We start from the raw sequence: 6,000 nt of genomic DNA on the forward strand, positions 1-6,000 counted from the left end.
TTGCTTCAGGATGAGAACAGAAATTGTGCTCCAGCGGCGCGGCGGCAGCAGGAGGCCCCATTAGCTAAAGTGGTGCTTCAGCTTAAGAACAGTTTTAGGTTAAGAACGGACCTCCGGAACGAATTAAGTACTTAACCCGAGGTACCACTGTATATCCATAATTCTTTTTTAATTAAAACATTTAATACAATGTCCACAGAAAGAATAATAAACGTATAATTAAGATTATAATTTCATTTTACATCATCTTAGTTGACGGGCAATATAAGGAACTAGGTAGCAAATTTCTCCTGCCAATCTCACAAACATGTCTGTGGAGAGCCTATATGCATAACTTTTTGAAGTGTCAACTCTTTTAATTATGTGGATCATTATGTCGTTATGACACTTGCCATGTTTGATGTTCCTTGGGGCAGGGGAATAGGACTACAATTCCAATTATTTCCACTAATATTTCCCCCCCCCCCCCAGCTTGGCCGTGTTTGTGGGCTTCTGCAAGCGTCCACTTTCTCTCTCACAAATTTCCTCATGTGAAATATTACTCGGCCGATGTTTGCCAGCAGTCTCTGGCACTTGCGTCATGAGGGAATTCGCCTGCAGCAGGGCTCTCCCCACACAATGGAAGACCAATGTTCCAAGAAGTCAGCGCCTCTCATTATGAGCTTATCTGGGGTGAGTGAAGGCAGCTGCTGAGTTTCACTGGCTACCCTCATTAGGCGTGTGAGAGGGTTTGTCTGCAGGAGGGAAATGGGGGAGGACCTGAGGGGGAAAGCTTTGCATAATTTCATGCTTCCTTTAAGGAAGCATAGACTTCGCAAGCAGGAAGGTAGGAACTGAAGGGCAGATAAAGCCAACCGCCCCTTCTTCACACACCCCCCCAAAAAAACCTGCAAAAGGAGGGAAGCAAAATACAGACAGCTGTAAGAAATACAGGAAAAAAAGAACCCTTTCTGGGGGAACAATGATATCAGTAGTGATGGTCAAAAGGACTGGTTCAGTATTTTGAATCCCATACAGATGATGCATGATGATGATCGCTGGTTATAACTAGGAAATGGTTCATTCAGAGCAGAACAGACTTGTTGGAATAGGTTTGTTACGTGAAATTGTTTATTGAAATGAGTTTTTGATTGTGGCGATGGTGAAGATTAAAAGAAATAAGCCTTTCAGTTTTCCCTCACTCACCACATCTAGTGTGTGTGTTTGTGTGTATTCTGATTATTTCTGACAGAGCCGTTAGCCGATGAAAATTATAGGAGTATAATCTCTGTAAGATTGTAGCCCTGGCACATTGTTCACCGCCACAAATTTCATCACTGCCCCATCCATTGTTTGTTTCCATTGCATGAGGACTGCTATGTAGTCATAGCCACATCCTCATGCAAACAGCTCAAGTCACATATCTGATTAATTTGAAATTTACAACATGGAAAAGACACACTGTAAACCAAGGGGTACCTATATTCTGTGCATATTCTTTCCCCAGGTATCAGCAATAACAACCTGGCTTTTAAAAAAACACAAAAATTATTCCAAGCTTGTATGTGTAATTCTTACAATAAGGGACTTTGGGGGGGGGGGGGGAGGAACAGACCAAAACAAAACTTGCTGACTTCTTCTTAAGTAAACATATCCCGATGGAGACACAAGACTGCTGATAGGCTTCATAGTTAAATCTCTGGTAATTTTAGACATATGTTTCTGTCTTTAATTGCATTCCTTATAAAATATATACTTTGTACAGTTATTACTAACAAGCAGGCAATTTCTGATTTATGGCCTGGAATCTATGCCTTTAATAGTATTTCATGCTGTGTTCAAGTAATTTATAAAGATACCCGGGTTGGTGTGTAAACTTAGATATTTAGAGATGAAAGTGTTGAAATAAAGCAAGCCCCCAGCCCCGCTTTGTTTTTTAGCAGTCATACTGTCTACAAATGTGCAGCGTATAAGCAGTTTTTGAGACACCCAGGCACCATTCTTGGGAGCTTGACTGCTTGCTATTTTTTGGAACAGGCAGTGAGGGAGGGTAAGTCTAGTGGAAATGTGTGAAAGATTGCTTCAAGGGCTGAGGTCTCTGGTTTCGTGATTTGAAATGTAACAACAGCAGTGCCAGATTGTATTATCGGGAGAGCTGATCCGGACATGGTAGCCACAGTTTCAGTGCGGTGCTGCAATCATTATGTGGGAGCTTTTGCCCATTTGGTGAAGTTGTAGAAGAAAGAGATCCAGGAACTTTAGTAGATCTTTTCAACATAACCAGGTTCCAATGCTGTTTAAACTCTGGGTGAGCAACTCAGACCTTGTTGATTGGTTGGCCAACAGATGTTCCAAATGAATAAATAAATATGTGAGTGAGCCATCATATAAATGTGGGGAAAAATATCTTCATTAATTATACTTTTAGCTTTTCTCAAGTTCCTCAGGCGTTCTGCCTAAGCACGAGTTTGTACATTGTAGGAAGAAAGTGACATGAGAAGTCACTTGAGAATGTCCCATGATTCTCCTTTCCTGTTTCTAGAAATTTCTTCTTCTGTTTCTTATTCCTCTCACCATTTCCCTCTCTCCTGCTCACCTCTCTATTGCTGCAATCCCCCTTGAATAATCATGGCTGGCCTTACGGTTTTAGCTCTCTCGTTGACAACAAATTCTGAAGAGGCAAAAGGCTTGGAAATGTGGGTACTGCAACTTATTAAAAGCTTGGGGGCCCAAAGTATCTCAAGGAACAGTTTCCCCCTCTTTTATTTATTTTCAATGTTCCATCTTTGGGGGGTAATCTGAGGTAAATAAATGGTTAAATCCCACCTGGGATGTGCCCAGGTACACTGTGTATGTGTATGGTTCCAGATTTAGTCCCAAGAACTCCCTTTCAAAGTACTTCAGGTAGCAAGACTGCCTGAAAACTTTTGTTTTGCGTTTTGTTGCATTACGAGGAAAACGGGCAAGGATTAGCAAAAAATCAAAGTGGAGGGGTCTGCTCAGATTCCAAAATGGAGACCTTATTTGGACTAAAGTTGAAGTCCCTTCCAACTCAGCAAGATTGCTTACCATAATACTTGAGAACAGATTCACACTGCCTGTTGGTTACTCAGCTCTCAGCAGGATCCTCACTGCCAGAAAAGTATTGTGTTTGGGCAGTGCTAATTCTCTGGAAAAAGAGGTGCTGGAACTCACCATGAACACCTCCCTTGTTCTCTTATACAGTGGCGCCCTGCAAGACGAACGCCTCGCAAGACGGAAAACCCGCTAGACGAAAGGGTTTTCCGTTTTGGAGGCGCTTCGCAAAACAAATTTTCCTATGGGGTTGCTTCGCAAGACGAAAAAATCTTGCGCGTCCCCGCGGGTTTTTTTCGCTTTCCCCCCCCTTTTCCTAAGCTGCTAAGCCGCCTATCAGCTGTTCCGCTGATAACCCGCTTAACAGCTGATCGCGAAAAGCCGCTAGACCGCTGTAGCGCTAATCCGCTAAGCTGTCAATGGGCTTGCTTCACAAGACGAAAAAACCGCTAGACGAAGAGAATCGCGGAACGGATTCTTTTCGTCTTGCGAGGCACCACTGTAATGGCAATGGTGCCCACCTGAGAGGTGCCGGAACTGAGTTCCAGTGAATTCTGGGTGAAAAAGGCCCTGTGTTCAGGTAGCATCAAAACAGGCAAGGGCCAAGCATCCTATGTGCAACACAGAGCTGCAGTTTATAGAAATAACATAACGCCATGCAAAGCTCCAAAAAGCACTAACATTGGATCACAGCTCTCCCTGATATACACAGGAAGTTTCCCTGCACGAACATTTGCGAAATGAATGGTTATTCTCTTGTGTAGTGTCCACTTCAATGGAGTTCCTACATGAGGAGTTCCCACTGAACTGAACTGCTTGTTATATTCATACCCATAGCACCCACCATAGTCTGAAGTGGTATATTCCACCTAGTGGGTTTCATCATCTCATTCTAAGGTTTGCATAGAAAGCCAGGACTGGACCAAGCTAGAAGGGAGGTTGCAAACAGGTTCGCAACATGAAGCTCTGCAAAGCACAGTAGCCTCTTCTTCACATATGTGAGCACATACCTAAGTAGAACTGGAGAGTTAAGTTTTTTCCCCTTCCCCTTGTGTGTGCCCCCAATAAAAAAAAGCAATAAAAAACAAAACACAGCTGCTTCTGCTGATCTATGATTCAGAAAGGACTACAAAATTGATTTATTGTGTATCAGTGCTTGAAGTGCTAATGTATAGGTATCAGCACCAATATTTGTCCCAGTAGGGTTATACTTTGCATCCCCTACTAATGCCAGTAGGGACCATTAATCACACATATGCAAAATTGGCATTAATTAGGCTAACAGAATAAACATTCTGGATGAACATTTGGGGAAAAAAGCTTTTTCTTCTTCAGAAAAGTAAACTAGTTCCCTACAGAGAGTGATAACCACTTAAGGGAGCAGAGTATTTTTTTAAAAAAAATACTCTGATGTGCTGAACATCTCATATTTATATAAATATTTCTTTTGAAAAAAACAATTCCCACCTTTTAGCCTGCAACCTCTTGACATAGATAAAAGCAGAATAAGGCATTTTACAAGGTAGAAATAACCCCCCCCCCAGAGCGAAAAAACCCACAGAGCAGATAAAACAGGCATAGGCAAACTCGGCCCTCCAGATGTTTTGGGACTACAATTCCCATCATCCCTGACCACTGGTCCTGTTAGCTGGGGATGATGGGAGTTGTAGTCCCAAAACATCTGAAGGGCCGAGTTTGCTTATGCCTGAGATAAAACCAAACAATTGTGGGGCAGGGGGCGGGGGTCACATCTTAAAGGTCCATAATAATAAGATAATCTTTGCCTTCCTATGGATGTTTACTTTCATTTTTTCTTTCTCTCTCTCTTTCAATGATCTCAATGGTGGACAAGATAACAACAACAAGCTTTTTATTTTTTATTTTTTGATAGCTGGGGGCTGCACCTGTGTGCTGCTGTTAAAAATGACTTGACATTTCTCTCTCTCTCTCTCTCTCTCTCTGTCTCTCTCTCTCTCTCTCTCTCTCTCTCTCTCTCTCTCTCTCTCTCTCTCTCTCTCCCCAAGCAGAGTATTAACAAAGGCAAGGTTATTGGAGCAGAAAATATCCTTCTGTAGACAACTTTCCCCTCTTTTCTGTGATCTGCACAGCTTGAAACACATAGCTGAGGTCAGGGTGTGAGGGCTTTTAAGGTTAGTATAACGACCTCTCTGTTTTCTCCTGTTTTCCTTCTCATAAGGGTACGTAATGGGAGCAGGAAGCTGTACTGAATGGGACCTTTGCACTGATAGCCGCAACAGCACCTGTTGGAAGCTGGGAATGTCAGTGCAGAAAGCCTTCCCTTCCCGTGGTGCAGAAACAGACACAATATATATCTTTGTTCTGGATAGCTTTTATTAGGGCAACAAATGGCCTTGTTATATATCACCCACTGATTTCTTCAGGGCATATTCTTCATGGTGCAGAATACTTTCTGGCTATCCCACATTGGTGCTTTGCAAACTTTGCCCCTTTCAACGGAAGAGCCCCATGTGTTACCGGCATAGAACCCTGGCATGTTGCAGAGGATTCTGGGAAATATCCCAGGATGCCAAGTCAGTTCACTTGCAAAACGGTAATATTGCCAGGACTCACATTTAACCCTAGCACTCCCAACAACAGACCCATATTTCTACTGTGTTTGCCTGTCCTTACCCTTGTTTTTAACAACTGAGAGAGCAGGATCAGTGTCCCTTAATAACAGTATATTTTTAAGAGGATTTTTGACAGGCACAGCTTGTCAGATAAGAATAATAAATGAGAATCTGCATCTGCCAAATTCCCCCCTTATTTGCAACTCTGTTTACGTGGGTGGCGCTGTAGGTTAAACCACAGAGCCTAGGACTTGCTGATCAGAAGGTCAGCGGTTCGAATCCCCGCGATGGGGTGAGCTCCCATTGTTCAGTCCCTGCTCCTGCCAACCTACCAGTTTGAAAGCACATCAAAGTG

The sequence above is a fragment of the Podarcis muralis genome, chromosome 5, assembly GCF_964188315.1.
Source record: "Podarcis muralis chromosome 5, rPodMur119.hap1.1, whole genome shotgun sequence".
NCBI lineage: Eukaryota > Metazoa > Chordata > Lepidosauria > Squamata > Lacertidae > Podarcis > Podarcis muralis.